The sequence below is a fragment of the Leptidea sinapis genome, chromosome 13 (assembly GCF_905404315.1).
Source record: "Leptidea sinapis chromosome 13, ilLepSina1.1, whole genome shotgun sequence".
NCBI lineage: Eukaryota > Metazoa > Arthropoda > Insecta > Lepidoptera > Pieridae > Leptidea > Leptidea sinapis.
This window is the reverse complement of record NC_066277.1, coordinates 7,817,908-7,843,359: the sequence shown is the minus strand read 5'-3', so window position 1 is coordinate 7,843,359 and position 25,452 is coordinate 7,817,908. Positions and strand designations below refer to the sequence as shown.

Genomic DNA, 25,452 nt, shown 5'->3' with positions numbered 1-25,452 from the left:
CGCAGGCACAGTCGCAAAGTGTGGCAATTAATACTACGCCAAAGTCAGCGTACTCGTCGAGCCAGTCTCGAACAATGTGTGTCGTTGATGTGCCTGTTTTGTTCTCAAGTAGTGCGGTATCTAGTTGGAGCGCAGCGGATCAATCAATCCTTAATCTAAGGTGTATACGATAGCATATTATATAAATCCATGGTACTGACTGCCTCCTTTTTTTCGACGTAAGGTATTTATCACTTTAAATACACATAGTTTTCTACTCAGGAAAATAATACTATCCCTTTTATCAATTATTTCATTCCCAATAAACTAATAAAAATAAATTGCCTAATGTTATATCAATATCTAAATGAAACGTCTCAAAATGAACTCATTTAAAATGTTTTGCGCGGTAGGTATTCATTTTAATTAAATTCACATCTAAAGAAAACACACTTGTAATTAATTTCTGGTTGGGGAAACCCATTTAATATTGTAGGCTTGTAACAATCATAATATTATTATCCCAAACAGATCTTTTTGACATACTGTATTAGACATGAATACGATAGTATATTATTCAACTTTTTATATATGACCTTTGGTTGCTTTGGTTAGACTTAGAATACACAAACAAAGCGTACGAGAGAAAAGACCATGTTTACCAGTGGGAGGCTCCTTTGCACAGGATGCCAGCTTGATTATGGGTACCACAAGGGCACCTATTTCTGTCGTGAAGCAGTGTTTCGGTCTAGCCAGTGAAATCACTGGGCAAATAAGACAGCTTAACATCTTACGTCTCAAGGTGATGAGCGCAATTGTAGTGCCACTCAGAAATTTTTGGGTTTTTCAACAATCTTGAGCGGCGCTGCATTGTAATGGGCAGAGCGTATCAATAACCATTAGCTGAAAGTCCGGCTCGTCTCGTCCGTTATTTTCATAAACTGATGAATCTAATAGGGTATACCTATATAATTCGATAGAAAAGGTAACCGCTTATACAAATGATTTCAGTTTTCTTAAGTGTTAATTCCGCCAATATCTCATGCCAGATTTTGGTGAGACTCGAGTCTCGTGCCAGATTTTGGCGAGAAAACACGTCCTGAGGATGCCTCGTGTAGAGGCGAAATACGTGTCGAATTGTTTAAAAACAAATATTGGCGGAATTAACAGTAAAGAAAACTCAAATCATTTATATAATTATGGATTTCCGCAAAGTAACGCCTACTTCAATAAATTTACTCTAACCGATTTCGATGGACAAGTCGTAAACAGCCATTCCTTCTTGGTTGCGTTCTTCATTTCTGAAGGTCGTATCCATACTTAAAAGTATTCGTAACGTTGGGTCAATAACGCCTTGTACTCCTTTCGGTCCTCGGCTATTCTTATTGCAGTCGCAAGTGGTAGGCCAGTGAGTGTCTTGATATAGTCCGACCAGCGGCTGGGTGATCATCTGCGTGGTATTTTGCCCTCCACCTTGGCTATCACTATCAGTTTGTCTAAATTGCTGGCAAGGCGTCGGGCAATGTGGCCAAAATACCCCAAGGTCTTTGATAGCAGATTGTGGAGAATCTAGTACCACTGCGAAACGAATACCAACCGCGTCAATCATTTTCCTCTCTGCCACTCGGACCGTCCACGCTTCAGTGTAGTGACATACAGTAAAGTAAACAGCCATGCTCCAAGACAATGGTCACACATTATCGTGCTGTCAGGTCAAATATACGCTAATATATAATTGGTCTATATTTTTTGGTAGAATCCTAAACAGACGACTAAATTATTAACGTGACTGAAAACGATTTATCTTTTATTATGAGATCTTAGAATATATACTAATTAATACGATAATATTTTTTAGTTAGTGAGTTATCTACTCACTAACTAAAAAATATTATCTAAAAAACTAAAAATAAGGTATTAACTTATTTAAGTATAAATATATAATATTAGTAATTTTCCGACCGGGCGTAGATTTAAATATAGAATGCACGGCACTCCAAACAAACGGCAGTGGGATTGCTATTTTCTTGTTTAAAATAATGCACTGTTTATAAATAATTATATTTTTTGGAATTATTTATGAAACAGCTGAATAAAAAATCAACAATATCTCTAAATTTGTCAAACTTGATTCACAGATTTTAAACCTTAATAAAATCGTTACTTAAAAGTTGTAAACGCTCAGAATTATAAAATAAGAAATGCAGATATTTTGAAAACTTATGAATTTGAATATTATATTACATGTTGGAAAATACATCGCATTTGAAGCACCAATTTTCCTTTTACTCGGAAAATAAATTACTAAATCGACATCCCCCACTCCAAGATATCCCACGGGATTTTGGAGACCGGGATCCAAAGAATGTGTGCTATTAACGTTAAGCATCTCAGAAAGTGTCTACGGAGGGAAATTTCGTAATTTGTCGCTACTATGACATTATTAACTTGAAATGTAATGGAGTTTAAATTTAATTCTAGCAGCGTTTATTTTCGAAGAGACTTCATATTTCATCGGTTAAATTCCAAATTTAGTGACCTCGTGAAATAAATTTAATTTGTTTGATATTCCTACTTCGTGCAAAGTATTAATTTCAAATGCCTCTGAAGTTTAAAGTAATAATTTTTATTTAATCACATAAGTTATTAAAGGCATAAAAGGCATTTATTTATACATATATAAAATACCAACAAAGGAAACAAATGGCTATTTATCTAGAGAGGTAAAATTATAATTTGAAATTTTTTGCGATTTTATAACATTTCCTTAATGAAAACTAAGATATTTTATACATCTAGATAGAGTCTCATGCTGTTAGATAACCGATATAAATATGCCACAAATATAAGTTTAGTGTGCGTGACAAGCTACATAGTATACTCTCTATTTATATGACAATTTGTGTTAGTGTGCGTGAATTGCTCAAAGTAGACGATAGTTGTAAAGTCGATTTATTTCGTCGTTTTCACAGCTGTCATAGTCTATTTAGACGCATAAATCATCTAAGATTAAAAAACATTTTCTTATGATATTACATACTTCTACGACATACATCTATACGTCACTTGTCCATATGACTTAGTCATTCAAATAAAACTTGTCGATGTGGGAGGAATCCAGGAGGTTTCCAGTAGGAGGCACCATTTTCTGCCGAGAAACAGGAATGTGTGAGTATTGCTGTATTTCAGACTGAAGGGCGCCGTAGCTAGTGACATTACGTGGCAAATAAGACATTATCTTATGTCTCTAGGTGACGAGCGTAGTTGTAGTGCCGCTCAGAATTTTTGAGTCTTTCAAGAATCCTGAGTGGCACTGCATTTTCATGGTCAGGGCGTATTAATTACCATCAGCTGAACGTCTAGCTCGTCTCGCCCCTTACTGTCATTTAAAAACCACGGAATAGTATTACACATCAAGTGTAACAGCCGGTTTCGCATATGCCACCTGATTGGATGCAATCGTATCACACAATATTACATAAAATAATATGGCTTATAGTGGTGGCGAAGCAAACAGCGGACTGTAGTTAAATGTTTATTGACAGCACAAAGTAACTGGTTATCGTATGCGGAAATATTGTAAATAGGTAGCTGCGCGTGCGCGGGTGTCATGCTAATAGGGTTTGACGCGACTGCGGGACGTGGCACTGCAGAGTGGGTCGATGACCGTTGCCTCCCCTCTCCGGCGGCTCCCCTCTGGCGTCCGGCTACACAACCGGTTCATCAGCCGCAGTTAAGGCGGCTCCAACATATAGCTATAGTTACTTTTTTTAGTAGATTATTATATCTCTCTAACATTTTGTACTAAGACAAGTGACTACAAAAACATTAGTGTTGTTATTTAATATGACTCAGAATTATAAACCTCAGCTTCCCTTCCGAAATCGATTCGATTTTTCAGATACACGAAAATCGAAAGTGCCGTACGGCACACTATTCCCTCACCAATTTCTGACCCTAATTTTGTTTATAAGATGGTTTATTTTGCACGGTCTTAGAGCTTGTTTCAATAGCTTTCAGATATATCAACCCAAATTATCCTACTTATAAGCAGTCTATTAAAAAAACACGTAAAATATTACGCATTGACAAAACGCGCCAAAATCACGCCGATCTGAGACATACACGGCACGGGGGCACTTGGCGATCTCAGAAGGCTACTTTTGCTGTTATGGTGTAAATAATATACAATAATAAAAAACGGTATTGTCCGTTAAGAGTAAATTCATTAAAATTAAATTAAATTAAAATCAACTTTTTCCGTAAAATGCGTCACATATATCATTATATTTTCCGTAAAATGCGTCACATATATCATTATATTTTCCGTAAAATGCGTCACATATATCATTATATTTTCGAGCCTCATTACCATTGCAATGGATTATGATCTTCGGCTTTTGGCATGTAGCTTGTTTTGAAAGTAGGTTAACAGAGTTTTGCGGTATTCGTTTCGTTATATATTCCGTTTTAAAGGACAGCCGCAGTTGGTTCCAGGCTATACAAGATTTATGAGACTTCAGTGACTTTTGTGCCAATTTGGATAATTTCTAAATTACTTTCGTGAATTTTTACCTTCATAACTTTTGTTGATAACTTAGTTTTTGGCAAACGGTATCTTATTATAGTCTTAATTATCTTTATAATTATAAACTTGTTTATTTCATCATCAACATTTCTTGCTTAAATTTTTAAGTTAATCATAGAATGTTTCATTATAAGTTTCTGTTTGCACCTATAATTAGCGTAGGTGTATTAATACTGACCGTTATATAATAATTTTGATAAATAAGAAAAAATCCTTGATATATATCTGTGAGAAAAATAACCATTAAGCTTCCAATTATTTTTCAAACTTGGCATTTCATTATCTTCGGATTAAACAAGGAACATGGCGGATTTTGTGTTCCAAAATATCACCGTAAAGAGAGCCGTAAATAACGCAATCCGGGACAATCATGTCTTCCCATTGTGTTTACAGGATAAATCTAAAGCTATGAATCTTTTAAGTAAATACAGAGAAAGTCATATTCCCTTGCATTTAAATCAGTGTCATAAAGTTAACTGCCAGGCTTATGCTAATCTAACGCCATCTCGCGATTCTTTGAGACTTTCGAATAAGTTTTGATAAGTGACAAAAATTATATATTTTTCAATGTTGTGAGATGTGCCAAATATTTATTAATATTTAATAGCGGTATTCACGTTGCTTGTTATTTATGATATCCGCCTATTCTGGGATTAAATATACAATACAAATGATTTGAGTTTTCTTTAGTGTTAATTCCGCCAATATTTGTCTTTAAACAATTCGACGCGTGTTTCGCCACTACACGAGGCATCCTCAGGACGTGTTGTCTCGCCAATCTCTGGTGCGAGCAGCTCGAGAGGCGAAACACGTGTCGAATTGTTTAAAGACAAATATTGGCGGAATCAACACTAAAGAAAACTCAAATCATGTGTATAATTATGGATTTCCGCAAAGTAACGCCTACTTCAATAAATTTTCTTAAATATACAAATTTAATTTGTACCAAAATTTATGCACGATGTGGGACTCGATCCCGCACTTTTCAGCTTTTGTCTACAATCAGAATAGAGTTAAACAAGACATATCAAGATTTACTGAGAACCCGAGAGGCGTGGGTATCGGGAGCCGCATCGTCCATAAATTTTGATTCAAATAAAAATTTGGTTTTTTAGTTTTTTCTAATTTTAAACATAATGGATTTCACATATTGAGTACCAACAAGGCGACGTGATAACACAATATTATATAAATTATTATGTTGTGCTACACTGCGGAAAATTTCAATGATTTAAACGAATGTGCGCTAAAAGTTATGCGCTATTATTGAGATATAAAAGTATGGACATTTCATACTAGCTGACCTGGCAAACGTTGTTTTTCCATATAAATTATATATTATGTCAACCTTCCTTGAGCTACAACAAATCTATTACAAAAGATTTCATTGAGATCGGTCGAATAGTTTAGGAGTTATTAGGGAACATACAAACATACATTCTCTTTTATATATATATATATATATATATATAGATACGTTCCTTCAGTATGTATGCGCACCACAAAATAATAGATTATAATCATTTAAAAACGTCAAAACCCTTGGGATAGCAGAATTATGTGCAGATACGACTACATTATGAGTAACTCTCACATGTCAGGAGTTCCGACTTATGTATAAATTAGCTTCAGCAAAAACTAACTTAATTGAGGATCCTTAGCCATACCACTACACTTACAACTACTTACAAGATTAGCTTAACGCTTTATTAAAAGGATATTTCACTCTACTCAGAATGTTATTAACAGCTAAATACAGGATATTATCTTTTAAATATAATTACCTGTGTTATATTGTTACTAACCGGCTAATAAATTTGATTGTAGTTTGTGTAAATTGCAGGCGAAAATTATGTTTTGCAGGTTTCTTTCAATTTTGCGGGTAGACGTAACAAAAGCGTAGGAAGTGCCTCATTTTGGCCATTCTTCAGTAAACGGTGCAAATTAAGGATATAAAAGTTAAATGACGTGGCGTTTGTGTCAATTGTTGGCGCTTATTGCATCGGCGGAATATTTTGTTGGGACTTTTATTCCTAGAACTTTTGTCATCATTTTGATACTTTTCACTAAATTATCTTCATTTTAAGTACTGCGCTGTTTTTCTTTTGCTTAAAGGAAATTAGGCTTTATGTGCTTTCGGTGTTTCATCATCAATCAGATGAATGTGTCAATGTTACATTAAATGTTGATACAAAAATTAATAACGTAGGCAGTCCAGTACAGGAAGGATTATTTGCAGAGACAGAGAGATTCGAAGATGATGAAGCCGTAGTGGCTGCAGTACGGGAATTTAAGTGTGCAGGATGAAGAGTTTTTGAGAGTGTAATTTTAAGTTAAGTGTAAGTGTATTATGTTAAAAGGAGACTATATCCAAATATACAATTGGATTTAACCTAAACATTAAAGATATTGGCAATATCGCATTTTTCATTCTAAATTTTTATTGAGTTCCATAGTAGGCATTTCCATACCACTATACCATCCCTGTGTGTTAAATACCTTTAGGGTTTGATATCTAGCGGCTGTATATTTTAATGAAATTTAGCTAAGAATCTGAATTACGAAGTATTCACAGGATAATTTGCGCAACTCGATGTCTATTCTGCGCCGGAGTATAAGCTATTTTTGACAACCTTTAGACAACCTCAACTAATGCCAAGCGTGGTCTTAGTTCTTAAAAGGCATATAGGCATAAAAGGCATATATTTTCTCAAAATTGATTCCTTTAGTATTATTTTTGATGTCATTTCTAATGTACTAGATACTACTACCGCTTTACAAACAAATGGCGCTCTAAAAGAAGAAGAAGCGGCGCAAGAAACTCTCCTAGCATTCTTTTTTTGCGCTATTTTTAATAAAAGTATACAATATTTTACTGTCATTGCTATTTTGCTTAGTATTTTGCTTAGTATTAAAGCGTGGATCAGTTACAGAAACAATACATTCGCTTTCCATTTCTATCTTGCAGTATCTCCTCTAGAGATTTTCTTCTCTCTTACTCTCACGCTTTATTAATCTATACGCTGGTATATTGTAAATACGAGTTAATTGAGTAATATATCAAGCATCTAGGAAAATTTTAGGCTACATATTGGATTAGTAAATATATTGTTTATACGTGGTTATTCAATTGAATATGAGCTCTTAAAATTTTAATGACATTATTATTGAATTTGTAGAATATAAAATAATAAGTTTTTAATAAAACTAGTATAAAGCTGTCGATTTTATAAGGAAATTTTTTTTGTTGGAGATGTGGAAAATACATTAATGTATTGAAGACCCCAAAACGGGGCCCATATGTCGGGCTCGGTTGTAAACACCCTCTACCAACTTAAAACCTCCTGTACTGATTAGCCCTAAAGGCTTTTACAGCGAAATTAGGAAACCATTATATTCGTGTCTATCCCATCGGCTTTTCAACAAAGTTGTAAGTAATTTGAAGCATAAAGTGTAACTTTAAGTTAATAATGCTATATTTGAAGCACATTCTCAAATAAAATGGTTTCATAAATACGATAAAAATATGTGGGACTTGGAAGCGTGTTTCGCAATGCGACAATCCGCTTACGATCTGACGCAACGTATGTCTGCGTTCTCTGTATTAATGCTGAATTTTGCTATTTTTATTTTTAAAAGACTACAATGGCCTGTCTGAGACCGTCTTGTTTTAGATTGAGAACTCCTTTTTAAAGTGTACTGCTCTTTCTTAGTTTGTCGAGAGCTTTATGTTGTTTAGAATGTTAATGGATTTTATATTGAGAACGTAATTTCTAAGAAAGCCAGCTAACGAAGTCTTGTCGGTAGCTTTGATCGATACGGCACGGGAGACTGTGAAAAATATGTTAACTCAGAGTTGGAATTTTAGCAAGATCAAAGATTAATTATGATTGAAATCCATTAAAAAATGTGTGTTTAGTATATTTTTAATAAAACTTGTGCTATGTGCCATTACAGCGACAATATTTAAAAGAGAATAACTGTGGGTAGGAGCAGGTGGTTAGCTGTTATTATTTATATGAACTGTAACGCATCACTCGATACAATAGCGTAGCACACTGCGATATGAGTAAAACTTACAGTCTTATATACTATATTACACTCTTTGGATGATTGTTTCAAATTTAAATATAATATTTTCGTTGTAACAGCTTAAGAGAAAAAATACCACGGTTAAAATAATACATTTATGCTGTATCTGAAATACATAGTAGATTAAAAAGCTGGATAAGTAGAGATGTCAGAGTCAGATCATTTAATCTAATAAAATACAATTTTTCTACTAATTTCTACAGAAAATATTTCATTGATATAGACTCGACCCATATAATATGGTAATATTCTAATACTATGAAATAGAATAAAGTTGATTCGTTAACAGCACGCAGTCGAGAATATGCAAATGAATAAAGTTGGGGCTGCTTGGTCAAAATAAATTATACGGTACGTCCAGCGGTTTAAATTATGTGGATTTATGAAGTAACACATGGATTAAAAGACCCTTGATTTTAAGGTTTTGGGTGGGCTTCTTGATTAAATAAAATTATGGCTCATATATTATAAGGATATTTTTGGTCATTTTTTCTTTAGGCTACCGCCTGACTTTTGTAGATAGGGCTCTGTGGGTGACAAAGATTTTAGAATTAAAAGTCATATATGTTGTACCCCATAGCTATACTAATATTTAATGGTACTAGAAATATTTTGGGTATGTGTTTGCAAATGAGTATGAAAATTGATTGAGACAAGAGATTATTAGATTAAAATTTGATCCGTAGGAGAACCAAAGATACCGACACTGTCCAAATGGTTGCAAAACTGAAGTGGCAGTGGGCAGGGCACATAGTTTGATAGACAGATGGCCGTTGGGGCAGTAAAGTCCTCGAATGGCGACCACGTAGTTACCGAAAGACGCAGTGGTGGTAGGCCCCCCCACAAGATGGACCGACGATCGTCGGAATACGTTGGATGACGGCAGCGCAGGATCGATCCTCGTGGAAATCTTTCCGGGAGGCCTTTTTCCAGCAGTGCACGTCTTCCGTATGATGATGATGAAGAGATTAACGAGAAGAGAAAAATATTAAATTTTATTTGAGTAGTTGATATCGGTTTTTGATATAAAAATATGTTTTATTGTACAACTTTGATTATATTATAGTAGAATGCTTTGCAGAATACTGAAATTGTTAAGTTATTGACATCTGCAGGTGTTTGTCTTATTATGACTAAACAGAGCTAAACTATCAACGTTATATGAATGTATGTAAGTGTTTAGTCCGAATTGTTACTCGCAATATTTCAATTATTAAAATTTTATAATTTACATAAAAGTATTTACCTATAACATTTTAAAAGACCGTAATTTCAAGACAAAGTGTTGTATGTTAAACTTTTAATAAGCATTTCTATGATTAAATAGAATTTTAATTATACATTATTGAGGAAATAACTGGCTATGTGTATTGTTTGTGTCCAGATTCAATATGTTACAAAAATATGATTTAACTAAGCTATTTAAATAATTAGTATTTCATGTGAAAGGTTATAAAACTGACTTGACGACCTGTATAGCGGAGTGGTTAGAGATGTCCCGGGTTCGAAACCCGGTAGGTGCAAGCATTTATATGATGAATATGGATGTTTGTTTCTGTAATATATCATTGTCTTGTAACCCATAACACAGGCTTTATATGCTTAACTTGGGGCAAGATAATTTGTGTAAAAAGTGTGTCAATATGATTATTATTATTATATTATTATAAAAAATTATTAGGCGCAGATAATAGTATGCTACGTGGGGTAGCTAAAATAAAGTCAAACTTTTCAACATTAGTGTAAGGAAGTCTTGCTGTATCTATTATATATTATAAAGTAACTAAAACAATTCTACTTTACAAAACAACAACAAAACTTCTCCATTAGCCCTTAGATCCATTACAACGTAAAATACCTTCTAAATGTCTCGAGAGGATCGTAAAGTTATTATTATTACTACTAAAATGTTTACATATTTACGTTAGGTTCTAAATGGCCTCGTAAATAAAGGATTTCTGACGTTATCTTGTATACTTCTCAATTTCTATCTCATCTCTCTTATAAGCATGTTATATTTTAGTTTAATGTGAAGTTATATTTTTATATACTGGATGAGAGAACGAAAAACATAACGATAGTAATGGATCTAATAAAATTAAATTTCTTATAAAATGTATGTTATTGGCAGATTCTGGAGATACATAATTACATTACGAAAAGTATTAAAATTACGAAATTCAATTTAAAATTTTGTAATTCTTAGTAAATAAAGCCTTTTACCTTTTATAATCATGAGCAGAAGTAGCACCAATTGGTAGTAGCATCAATTATTATCTTAAAAGCTAAATTTATTGAATTAGGTGTTACTTTGCGGAAATCCGTAATATAAAGTCTCGTGCCAGATTTTGGCGAGACAAGATGTCCTAAGGATGCCTCGTGTAGAGGTGAAACACGTGTCGAATTGTTTTAAAAACAAATATTGGCGGAATTAACACTAAAGAAGACTTAAATCATTTGTATCTTAAAAGCTATTATATTTTTTTATAATTTGTTATAAAATGCTCGCTAAATACCTTTATTTATTTATAAGTGTTTGTAGATGATGCAATTGCTGTACCCAACAACTTCTAGTTTGTATTAATTTACATTTACTTTTTTGACTTACACGTGTAAGGCATTGACTATTTGATGTTTAAGTATGTTTGTTGCATCACTTAACATATATTGTATTTGAAATGATTAGTAAAACGATGAACATGTAATTCTTGACTTTAAAGAGTGGCAATTCTTGTCACTTCTTCTCATTAGCTCAACTCTTTAAGAAGTGGTGGTAAATTCAATTAGAAATATATATTTTTTTGACATTCAAACGTGTAATTTCTGTGACCTACATGAATAAAGTGATTTTGATTTGATTTGAATTGAACACAAATTGAATTACACATTTTACAACAAAACATAACAGTAAATATTTTTTTTTATTGGAAAAGTAACGTATCTCTTTTTCGTCTTATTTAGTCAGCATAATATTTGGAATTGGATCTTAATGTAGGTTTATTTTTATGAAAATACTAAAATTGGATCTTGAAATTTCTAGGAAGCTCGATATAGAAGTTTGTGATGGCTCATTCGTGTCACAAACGAACAGTTGAGTGACCCTTCATATTAGACATTCATATATTCACCCTTGTTCAAAAATAGTTTGGCAAATGTTGAAAATAGACATGAATTATGGGTTTATTATATTACATCTCTATCATAAATAATGTTATGTTGTGTTAGGGTTATCTTTGCTTAGCTTTAGCTGTTAAAACATAAATAAAATAAAATAAAAATAGCCTTTATTTCTTTAGATTTTCTGTTTCCAATTACCCTAGTTTATAAAATTAAAGTATTAAAAGACGCAACTTCGGTATCTAGATGTTCCAAATTCAACATAAACATTTATATGATATCTCTGACTTCGAAGTCCCTTTTGGCAAAGGCCTTCACCAATTTTCTCCAGTACTTTCCAGAGCAACCCTGGTCCAATATGGGCCTAATGTCTGATATATTCTTCCCATCTTTTTAGTGGCAGTCCTCTGAGCCGTTTGTCTTCTCTTGGGTACCAGAGAGTAACCTGCTTCGACCATTTTTCTAGGTTGCAGCGCAGCAAATGTTCATCTTCATTTTTTCTGATCAATTATTCGCGTTAGGATGTCCTTGAATTTTGTTTTTTGTCGTATGAATGTATTATGTACTCTGTCCTTAGTTTTTATTCCCAACAGCTGTTAAAACAAGTTATAACTAAAATCGGAAGCGACTACACAAAAAGTAACACTTTTATGCTGAAGAAAACTTAATTATTATAATTCTCGACATCTAAATCATAAATCGGTCTTATTTCATAAAAGCTTAAGATAAAACGTTAGTGAGGTTTTTTGTTTTTTTTTTGTGTTCATCAAAAGCAGAGAAAAATTACCTCTTTAATCGGTTTGTACTGAACTTTATTGTTTGACATTGTTTAAAAGAAATTTAATTCCATTAGAGTAACGTTTAACAATTTCTAAATGTGTCTTAGTTTTTCCAGTTCATATATACGTTTATTCGTGCTTTATAAGGTTGACAACTCTTATGATTCCTCTGATACAAGAGAGTATGGTCTGCGGTGATCACTTACCATCAGGTGACCCTTATGCTTATTTGCCATGCCATGCCTTCCATACCAAACATCTTCCTACATGTAAAAAAATTATTCGTTGGCCATCTCGAGAGAATGAATGAAGAACGATTGACGAAAAGTGTATAAGGTGAGTGTGAATGAAAGTGTTGGAAGTGGTAGACCTAGGCGGACGTTTCGAGACCAAATTAGGGACGTCTTGAAAAGGCTAGGTCAAGAGTACCCTAAGCCGAAGAGCATGTATGAAGGAAAAATAATGAAAGTGGACGAAGCGAAACAAGTATGTAAGGATCGTAGCAAGTGGAAAGAAGTGGTCTCTGCTTACCCCTACGGGAAAGAGGCGTGATTATAATATGTATGTATATTTAAACATTATGCCAAAACTTACACCAGATACTCGAAGATTCATAAAAATGGATCTAAAATTTATATTCATGTTTTAACATATTTCATTTTTTCTACATACAAATAGTTAAAGGCTTAAAATTAATTTCTTTATGCCGTAAATAACCTATTATACATACAAGTACATAAGTATTGAATCATTTATTTGCTTCATGCAAATACACAATTTAAAAGACAACGATGCCTGGTTTCACTGTGATTAGTGAATGGTTGGTTTGACTGGATAATGCTCAGATAGTCCTCAAATGACTCGCTCAGTTGCCCAAGGTTCCGGACCATTGGCTTATACGATGCATTTTTAAATGCGAGTAATTTTTTTTCTGTTCTTTTATAATGAATCTAAAACATGTTTACTTAGCATGTTAATTGCAATATTATCAATAGATCTGTTGTTGACGAGTTGAATTTTAATTCCTCGATTACAATACTGTGCCCTTAATATATAATACCATCTATAGAAATAGGCCAATTAGTATTTTTGTTATAGCCCCATCTCACAAAATAATTAAACTAAGTCCCATTCTATTTGATAGAATCTGTATGTATTGTATCCAACAACATAATTCAACAATTCTGAAATGTTAATTATTGTTCCTACTTTTTACTTATTTTACTTTCTTATAAATTTATCTATATTTTAGTATAGTATATATTATGTGTGTCTATATTTTTGACACTTTTCTTACCCTTTTAATGTACTGTCTTTCTCTTTTATTGTATTACAAATGGTTGCCTGGAAGAGATCACTATATAGTGATAAGGCCGCCATTTGCACCATATCATGTAATTATGTATGTTAGTAGTTAAGTTATATTTTGTTAAAGTGGTGTCAAAAAGTGTAATAAATAAATAAATAAAAATAAACTATGAATATTTCCACTTTTCGCTACTCTAATAAGTCTCCAGTTAAGGAGAAGATACTTTATTCTGATTTTCTAATTTTCATGGCACTGTTTTACAATTTTTACCTCATTACTTTATTCAACTCATACTTTCCTTTTATGACAGTAGGGGGGCGTGGCGAGCAAGACGGTCAGCTGATTGTAATTCATACGCCCAACCAATTACAATGCAGTGCCGCTCAGGATTCTTGAAAATCTCAAAAATTCTGAGCGGTACTACAATTGCGCTCGTCACCTTTAGACATAAAATGTTATGTCTCATTTGCCATATAATTTCACTAGCTACGGCACCTTTCAGACCGAAACACATCCGTTTTGGTACCCATAATCTAGCCGGCATCCTGTGCAAAGGAGCTTTCCACTGGATAGCTTAAAAGGTAAAGTTCTTTTGCGACAAACTCATTCAATTTAGAAAGACATCGATACTAAAATTATTTTATGTACATCCTCCTCATCGCGTCGGTTTCCTCTGTCATCGGTGCTGAGGGTCGTGATCAGTTCGACAGAGTACTTTGTTGCGTATTATTTGCCGCCATTTGCTCCTGTCGGAAGCAGAGTGTAAAGCGTCGTGGACAGTGGTTTCAAGGGCAGTGCGAATCTGATCGGTCCATCGCATGGGGCCCTTTCCTCTTTGTCTTCTTCCGTCCACCTTCCCTGTTACCATCAGTCTCTCCAGGTTGTCTTCATCCCTTCTGGCGATGTGGCTGAAGTAGTCTAGGACCCTACGCAAGCAGATGGTAGAGAGCCTAGTCACAATGCCCAGCCGTTGCAGGATCGACACATTAGTTCGGTGTGTTAGTTCGTACATTTATGTACATGATAACTAACAATTTTATCATGTAGTTAATCTTATTTGTGTATCGTGCTTATTAGGTTTTCACAATTATATTGTAATGAACGGTGTGTATAACTTGTCAACAGCCTTATAGTTTTTGAGGCATGCTTATCACTATTTAAGTGATGTATTTATTTTTTGTTTATAATTAAGCAATACCTTTTATGTTTTTATTGGGTAAAATTTTTGCCAAAAAAATCAAAAAAATTTAAAAAATAATATTTTTTTATAGACAACTAATTTAATATAATTATACAATAATAATATTCACACACTTTTTACACAAATTATCTTGCTCCAAGTTAAGCATATATAGCCTGTGTTATGGGTTACAAGACAATGATATATTTAATACCTACAATATACTTACTTAAACATACATAAATTCGAATAAACATACAAAAATACATTTAAACATCCATGACTCGGAAACAAACATCCATATTCATCATATAAATGCTTGCACCTACCGGGATTCCAACTCTAGATAGGTATTTAATGAAAGTTAAAATCATGTTTTTAGTCATTTATCCGTCGTTAGTTCGTGAGTCGTCTATTGGGAAGTATTTGTCCAGCTTATAGTTGTTTTTCAAGTATAAGACTTATTATCATAGTATCGTAACCAAAAAAACACAACAATTATGTATGACAAAGAAATCCAATTAATATGTAAATACGGTTTTATTAACGTTCTTCTGTAAACCTAACATATTGGCGGACCGAATTTTGCATCTCAAACGTGCAAACTAAGGGATAGTGAGAAAAATTTAAAACTCGTTTCAGGTGCTGTCGTTTGCATATTTTCATGTTGATTACAGCCTGGTTCTAGCGTGGTCAGTATAAATATTAATGGGGTTATTATATTGCTCCTGTGGGACTCAACATCTGTGTCGTTATGATCTTAAATTATTACTAGCTACGCTCTGCGGTTTCACCCGCTTATATAGTTTACCGTTACAAATCATTACGGCTTAAAAGAAATGCGTCTATCTTTTTTTTTATGGAATAGGAGGACAAACGAGAATACGGGTCACCTGTTGTTAAGTGATCCCCGCCGCCCACAATCTCTTGCAACACCAGACGAATCTCAGGAGCATTGCCGGCCTTTAAGGAAGGTGTACGCGCTTTTTTTGAAGGTACCCATGTCGTATCCACCCGGAAACACGCAAAAACACGCACGCGGAAAACCGCACAAGGAAATTCATTCCACAGCTTTGTAGTACGTGGAAGAAAGCTCCTTGAATACCGCACTGTGGAGGACCGCCACTTATCCAGATGGTGAGGATGATAACCTAACTTGTGGCGTGTCGTGCCAAGGTGGAATCTATTAAGTAAAGCATAACTAATAATACGTATATATATGTAGTAATGATAATACGTGTATTACTAAAGAATCATTGAGAGTAAAATTTAACGAAATTAACATCTTGACTATTGCTTTTTAGTATTATGTTCTTGATAATTTTATATATGTACATAGGCACATAAGTGAATCAGCTAGATACTGTCATAACCATAATGTTAGCACCAGGAACAGACATAATACCTACTACTCGGCTAGGTCGAGTCAGTAAGTCTTTTGTGGGGCGATATATGCTTTTTCAACAAGATCCCAGAAAATTGTCAAAACAAATGAATTACGAAATTGAAAAGAATTGTTAAAAAAACGTTTGTGTGGTAAAGGTTACTAAAACAAAAATGACTATCTTAAAGATACAGATGGGAATGGACCAACCATCCTCAGGTTACTTTGTAACCATATTTTCTATGAAAAAAAAAGAATATACATTTTTGGAGTTAGCAGGTAATCAACTGTAAAGTAAATCTTATACATGCAGCCACAACTCGAAAGTTGAAGGAACATAGCAAAATTTACGAATCATGCGACATGCGGACGGTTTGCTTAGTTCGTAGGAGCGCTGGGTCGTAACCCGAGAGGCGTGGGTTCGAATCCCGCATCGTCCATAAATTTTGGTACAAATTAAATATTATGTAATTCCTGATTTTCAGCTATGGTATCCCAAATTAAACATAAATAATAATATAATAATAATTAGTGAGTAAACCTCGCAAGTCTTAAACTATAGTTATTATAACAATTATTAATTCAATTATTTACGTAAATAAGTAAATATTATAATACAGCAAGTGCGGTCTGAGTATTATAACATATTCATTTCCAGGACCATTTGATTTATATAAGTATTTTTCTTCACATAATGATAAGTTGAGCTCATAAGAAGCATTCATTTTTGGCAATATATCCTCTCAAGACTTTAAAAAAATCATTACGACAAATTCGAAGACATTTAAACTTTTTTGCCAAATTACTTCATTTATAACGAAATGAAATCCACAATTTACGCAAAATTTTCCTTTTTAGCTCTTTGTAAAATTGTCCACATCCACTTTAGAATATTAAAAAAGGGACTCCTAATGCTTGAATTAACCGCCCTCTTAGTTTCATTATGTTATACGTCTGGTCTTAGTAGCTCTTGGTTTTACTCACTGTGCAAATCAGATTAAATTTAAGCTTTTTTATAAGTGTTAGTAAGAAGGACTACATACTCATGTGCAAGTATTTAACTGAGCTTTAAATATACTCAAATTCATTTACGTTCCAAGTCAAATCATCTGTTATTTCATTCTGTTATGCCTACTACTCGGTTGGGTCGAGTTAGTAAGTTGTTGGGCGATGTATATGCTTCTACAATATGATCCCAGAAAATGTACAAAAGAAAAGTGTTACGATGTTAAAAGAATTGTTAAAAAACGTTTGTGTGGGAAAGGTTATTATAGCATAAACGATTTTCTTAATAACACCACGGACTGGGAATAAAGCGAACACCCTCAGGCTCTTTAATTATAAATGTTTATTGTACGATATTACATTGTAATCCATCCATATTTTATATAAAAAAAAAGCCCGCAGAGTTTCTTGCGCCCATTCTTCTCAGGTCTGAGGCAGTCTCTTTTGAATGGGTGATAGTTTTTGACGTTCAATAAGTGATTTTAAGTCCTATTTTGAATAAAAATATTTGAATTTGAATCATTATTTAAATAGACTTATTAATTTCACATTGGAGTCGTCGAATGTGTCCTTTAGGGTTCTCTATCCGCAGGGTTATCAAACGGGGACTCTATTAGACCCATATATATGCTCTGTAATCCGTTCTTTCTTATATTACCGTTGCAACAAAACTTAATAAAAACATTGATGGTTTATTTCAAAATTATAATTTTTATTAAAAAAAAATTAACAACAAAACAACCGACTTCAAAAATACTACATCAAAACAATATATGCACTAATAAGTATCAAAATAATTGCGTATTTTTATACAATATAATAAATTACTCTAATTCTAGTTACGATTATTGTTATTTTTAGAATCTGTGTCCTCCCGCCGCGGCTCTCGCCTCGGGCGTGCGACTCAAGCACATCTCACCTATAACTATGTTTGTAGTTACAAGCTTACTTTGGCTTACACCGACTGAAGAAAAGTTGAAATCGGATCACCCAGTCAAAAGTTCTAAGGTAACAAACATAAAAAAATATACCGACCAATTGAGAACCTCTTCTTTGAAGTCGGTTAAAAATATGAAACTTTTTCTATGTGAGTCCAACTTGAACTCAACCCGTTTTCCTAATTATTAACGCTGTTTAGAAGTTTTTTTTGTATCGAAAAGGAGGATAAAGAAGCACGTGGATTTTGTTTATAAGAAGAGGCGAACGGGGAATACACTCACGTGATGAAAAGTAGTAAGACAACTGCCGATAGCTATCCACATAACCAGAGATCAAGAAATGCGTTGCTGGCCTTTAAGGTGAAAGGGAGATGCTCTATGAGATCTCCTGAGTCATATCGGTATGGGATGGGATTACTGTCACCCACACAGCCTTGTAACACCACAGGAAGCGCATTATCATTGCCGACATTTTAAAACGTTGCATAAATGTACATATATGAATTCTTAAATCAAAAACACATTGGTAATTGACAGGTAATTAGGCAGTGAAGGTAATTTTTGTTGCGTCACTTTACATAATATATTATTGTAGTTGAAATGGTTTGGACATAATGAAGCTATTAAAATTGATTTAAAAAAATTGGTAATGAGTTTCTTTCAACTTCTTCTCATTGAGGCTCAAACTTTTGCGATGTTGGTAAATTTAAAAAGAAAAGAAAACTTGACATTCATCTGTTATTTTTTTGAATTACTAGAATAAAGTGATTTTGATTTGAATTGATTTAATTTAACGCTCGAATCGGGGGGGACTTGTATTACGCCACTGACGCTTCAAAGCTAAGAACTGCACATTTTTTTTAATGAAAATAAGGGACGAGACGAGCAGGACGTTCAGCTGATGGTAATTGATACGCCCTGCCCATTACAATGCAGTGCCGCTCAGGATTCTTGAAAAACCCCAAAAATTCTGAACGGCACTACAACTGCGCTCGTCACCTTGAGACATAAAATGTTAAGTCTCATTTGCCCAGTAATTTCACTAGCTACGGCGCCCTTTGGACCGTAACACAGTAATGCTTAGACATTACTGCTTCACGGCAGAAATAGATGCTGTTGTGGTACCTATAATCTAGCCGGCACCCTGTGCAGAGGAGCCTCCCACTGGTAAACACTGCACATGTTGAGAACAAGCGATAAGAATCTCAAAATTGCTCCTTACATTTTATTAAAAACATGTAATCTACTAATTCACAATATGATGAAATCCATAGATATCCGCTGGCTGGATAGAGCGGATTAGGGATAGATGTATATTCGGTCAATGTTGGCAGTTTCCAATTAAAGGGATAAAATATCAATTTTCCCATAAATCCGGCGGATGAAGTGGAACATTCAATGTGATTGTTTTAATATTATAATAGTTACGCGGAATTATTGTCGTGTTTATTCAAACAATAATCGAAATAATTACCTCCTGTAGTTACTAATTACACGAACTGAAGAAGTGTTTTCGGCTGTTTAGGAGGTTGAATTTATTTCTCTTTAAATAAATTCCATACATATCCACCCATGGATATTTATGCAAAATATAAACAAACTTATTATTACATTGTTTATTCATCAGAAAATTTGAAAATTTATGATTTGCCATTTATAAAATACAGGATATTAACAACAAAATTTTGGACGATGCGGATTCAGCTCGCTCCTTAATATAGTATTTTTGCCCATAAATCATGGTATTTCTTTTTCAACTCTCGAGTTGTGACATATATTTTTGTATAAATAATATTTGTATCTTCAATCCCATAATATTGTTATATTTATAATATCTAAAGACATCCTTATATCTATCAGAAACAATAAATCAAACTTTTGTTTATATTGTTCTGTAAAAAACTGAAATGTATAAAATATAATCATATCTATTATACTTTCAATATACACCTTTATATATATAATTCTTTTGTACGTGTGTTGACCTGAGTGAACTCCTCCTAAACGGCTGGACCGATTTGAATGTATTTTTTTGTGTGTGTTCAAGTGAATTCAAAGATGGTTTAGATTCTCAATTCAGTCCATATATAATCCTCCTGCCCATGTCGATGTTAGTCAAAACCTACTAACGGCTGAACCGATTTTTAAAATTTAAGACGTGTGTACAGGAAAACGCCTGTAGGGTCCGCTAGTATATTATAATTAATATTATTTACCGAAATTATTGTGCTATACTTGCAAATATCCAAAACAGACATGAAACAAGCAATTCGCTGCGGTTATAGCAAAAGCCGCAATAAAAATGAACGATAACCGCTTCGTGATTGTTTATTAGAAAATAAATTAATTAAAACGCCATCAAACCGAAAAGTGATTATAAAATAACATCTTGTTACCGGTTATATTAACATCAAAAGCGAAAAAGAATAACATTAACAATTTGAATTGTTAAAGAATATTTTAATATTGCTTATAGAAAAATAGATGTATATAGATTTTAAATAACATAATTTTTAAAACGATGAAGATCTAAATAATAATTTAATAGAGTGGCAATGAGTTTGTTTCAATTCTAATTATTATATTAAGTGTTGGCAATTGGTAAATTTGTAAGTATGATAATGCAACAACACTGATATTCATAAGTGTCATTTGTTTGACCTCATTAACATCATCATTTCAGCCGGAAGACGTCCACTGCTGGAAAAAGGCCTCTCCCAAAGATTGCCATGACGATCGGTCCTGCGCTATCTATCCCATTCCGACGATCTTGACCAGATCGTCGGTCCAACTTGTGAGGGGCCTACCAGCACACCGTCTTCCGGTACGGGGTCGCCATTCGAGGAATTTACTGCCCCGACGGCCATCTGTCCGTTGAAATATGTGCCCTGCCTACTGCCACTTCAGTTTCGTAACCACTATGTCGGTGACTTGGGTTCTCCTGCGGATCTCCTCATTTTTTATTCGATCTCGCATGGAAACTACGAGCGTACCCCTCATTTTTATGACAATAAGGGACAAAACGAGCAGGACGTTCAGCTGATGGTTATTGATACGCCCTGATCGAAACACAACAATGCTTACACATTACTGCTTTATGACAGAAATAGGCGCCGTTTTACCCATAATTTAGCCAGAATCCTGTGTAAGTAGCCTCACATTGACCTCTGAGTGACCATGGGCTTCTTCGCCCTGAATGAAAAAATATTTATGTCATTAAATATTGTCGGTTCACTCCTTCACCATTCATTACGTGTTTATGCTATCCTTGTTGCAGCTGCCCGATAAGACAGTCCAACAAACATGTTAATGAATATCATAGTTATTATTTACCTATGTATAATAACTTAACATACGATAATATATTATTCATAGAGTTTATAAGACTTTTTAGCTTTGATGCAGCACCTTCAGCTACGGCGCCTATTTCTGCCGTGAAGCAGTAATGTGTAAACATTACTGTGTTTCGGTCTGAAGGGCGCCGTAGCTAGTGAAATTACTGGGCAAATGAGACTTAACATCTTATGTCTCAAGGTGACGAGCGCAATTGTAGTGCCGCTCAGAATTTTTGGGTTTTTCAAGAATCCTGAGCAGCACTGCATTGTAATGGGTAGGGCGTATCAATTACCATCAGCTGTACGTCCTGCTCGTATCGTCCCTTATTTTCATAAAAAAAATCTTACAACCTTACTTACGTGTTATGTAAGTATATTACAACTGACAGAACTCTAATTTAAAAGAGTGTCCGTTGAATTCTTGTATGTTTTTTTTACGATTATACTTTTTACGAACAAATTATGATAGATTCACTAATTAAAATTTCGTATTTATAATGACGATTAAAAAGAGCTTAGTTTATAAAGTTTATTTGACTATATAAAATACCTCATTCTTCAAAACATCGTCTCCTTTGAATAGAAGTTTTCCTTTTTACACCCCGTAGAATCAAATCCACAAACAGCAATTACCCGTATCGTCGTATTTCGATTCATGTTTGGTGTATGACAGATGTGTGCAGGCAGCATTTGCAATCAGTCGTTCATTACACGTTAGACAGCTTTGTATGTGGGCTCGCTTGATTCTCGTATGGGACTAATTGGCTAGTTAAGTAACTTGTACGTCGGTTGCACTCTTTGGTTTTGATGCTGTGAATTTTTAAAACCGCTCCCTTACTATTTGGCTATAAATTGTGAGTTTTGTATCGACAATCAATCTTAGTCCTTATGAGATCATTATGTTTTTGGCTGAATCCAGTCACTGAATGAATTATATATTTTTATTAATCCATTTACTGGATCTGGCAATCAAATTAATTAAACATTAAAATTTGTACCTTAAATTACGATAATATTCATAGAATTAGAGGTGGATAAGCTAAAGTTGGATATTAATAAAAAAATATGATAAATATACTTAGTGGAAAATGTGAATATAACCTACACAGAATATTTTAAGAGTAATTAATAACAATCTCCAAACAGTATTGCAGTATATAATCGTTAGGTTCGTATTTATAGACATTATATTATACTAGTTGACCCGGCAAACGTTGTTTTGCCATATAAATTGTATTGATCTTGTGCTTGCTAGTTGATAAGAGATGGCGCTAGTTGTATTCATTAGTAACAATCACACTTCTTTTATATTTTGTATAATTCACATTATAGTTTTACATATTATAGCCTATTTGTTATTCTGGTGTGTAAGCATTTATCACGGGGAGTGTTTCGAAGAGCTGTTTTACCTAATTCCTGCCGCTGAATCCCACCTTCGCACGACACGCCACAAGTTAGGATATCATCCTCACCATCTGGATGTGTGGCGGTCCTCCACAGTGCGGTTTACAAGGAGCTTTCTTCCACGTACTACAAAGCTGTGGAATGAACTTCCTTGTGCGGTGTTTCCGGGACGATACGACATGGGTACCTTCAAAAAAAGCGCGTACACCTTCCTTAAAGGCCGGCAACGCTCCTGTGATTCCTCTGGTGTTGCAAGAGAGTATGGGCGGCGGTGATCACTTAACAACAGGTGACCCGAACGCTCGTTTGACCTCCTATTCCATAAAAAAAAAAAAATAAGTAACAAAATATCTGAACGGACCGTTCCATGTGAGCGCTCCTCCAATGAGCCAACCGTTTGAGTAACGTAAGGTTCATAAATCTTGACGTCTTGTTCAACTCTCAGGTTGTGGCTTCAACTACAACTACTTTACAGTTGATAACCTGATTTAATTTGTGTTATTAATCCCAGAATTAGTAATCACTTAAATAAATAACAAATTGTACTAAAATATATTAAAACATATATGGTATATTATAAGTTAAATAAAATGAATAAATGCTGCATATCAAAACTTTGGACATGGATTTTGTGAGCTATGCATTTCATTTAAAATATTAAACACGTTAAAAATTTTATATCGTGAAACAATAAAAGGTAAAACTCTACAAAGTTAAATATTCATTTCTAAAGTATTTACAACTGGGCAAAGTTTGAAACACGGGAATTTGTTACGGTAAATTTTCACCAGCTAGAGCTGCAAAGAGAACGGAAAATTTCAGTTTTACATCACAACTAGCTGAATATGTATGAAAAAGGAATAAGGGTGTTTTATATTCTACAGCGTTGCATTTTTATATTCAGAACTGCAGAACAATTTTCGGGTGTTTGCTTAGGTAGACGTGGATTACAACGATTTCGTTGCAATGCCAAAATAGGACGTTTAAAGTATTTTATACATTTTTTTTTGTACTACTGTTATATTTTAAGACACAAAAGTATAACCATAATAAAATTTAAAAAATCTTAAAAAAAAACTACAAGCTAGGTTCTTGAATGGTGCGGCCTCGAGTATATAGAACATAATCCATCCTAGCTTTTATTAAGGCAGTTTTAGCGCGAGACGCGTATATGACACCTATCGATCGATAATTTTTTTTGTTTGTAATTCGCTAACAAGACAGTTGTATAACGGCCGTTCCCAATATTCTGTCTATCTCCGGTTGTGGCCTACTCGAGATAAAAATCGTTACTATCGTTGACTTTTCCGTCTCAATATAATTATCGACGGTAACTCAAGTTATCCATACACGCTGTATGTCAATGGGAGGACGTATAGCTTACCAGCGATAGAAGTTTGTATGGAAATTGCAATTCACGCGTCCCAATATAAGGCGATAAGAATGACTTATTGGGACAGCTTCAGATTATTGACAGCATAATTACTAACAGTAAAAGGTTGTAATTTATCTCTATCTGTAGATAGTATATTGGGAACGGACATAAGACACGCGTAAGCTGTAGTGACTTTTAAATACTTTTTTTTCAAAAGGTCATTGACTTACTAAGTTGTAACATGAATATATTTTTAAGACTACCTACATAACAGAAAATATGACATTTGCTAATTAATTTAACAATTATAAGTACTTATTCTTATTTGAAAATATTTTATAATTAATTAAAAGACAGATTGAAGCAGATTTAATTATAAAAAAGCTACGCCCCCATCGCTCCACCTCTTCCCACTTGTCACCTATTTATTGCGAAGATGATCTACTTACAGATTTTAATTTACATTTCACTTTAGTTTTTTTTTATTAAAACTAACTAATTCTTAATCTCTGCAATATTTATCGTCAGCTTCACACAAAAACAAAAATACAATATTATCTAAAACAAATGAGAATATTATGATAATGCGAAATTTTATTTACGTCAAAGGTAGAAATTACTACGAACATTAAAAGATTGAATAAAATCAATTTCATTAACTTGCCTTAAAGTCTTTATTTAGTGATCTAAGTTTTTTTTTCAGCGATAGATTTTCGTTTTGAGCTTTTTGGATCCGCGTTTAATGATAAATCTAAGGAAGTCCAACACAGTTAGGATAGGTTTTATGAAGGAGTTCCGATGTCTACCTTATAATGAACTTTCCTTTTAGATAAACAGCTTTTGTTTACCTGAGTCAAAAGAAGAAAGATATCCTGAATGATTATAGTACTTTGTACAAAAATTCAGAACTAAAATCTCTCTCTCTACGTTCGATCCCTCATGACTGCGGATCAATCTAACGATCTAC

General features: G+C 33.8%; 1 protein-coding gene across 1 annotated transcript in view; it reads left to right on the top strand.

Moving 5' to 3' along the window:
• The window catches only part of LOC126967545 (acetylcholine receptor subunit alpha-like 1), a 268,273-nt gene that overhangs the window by 98,555 nt on the left and 144,266 nt on the right, over positions 1 to 25,452 (top strand). The window lies entirely within an intron of this gene.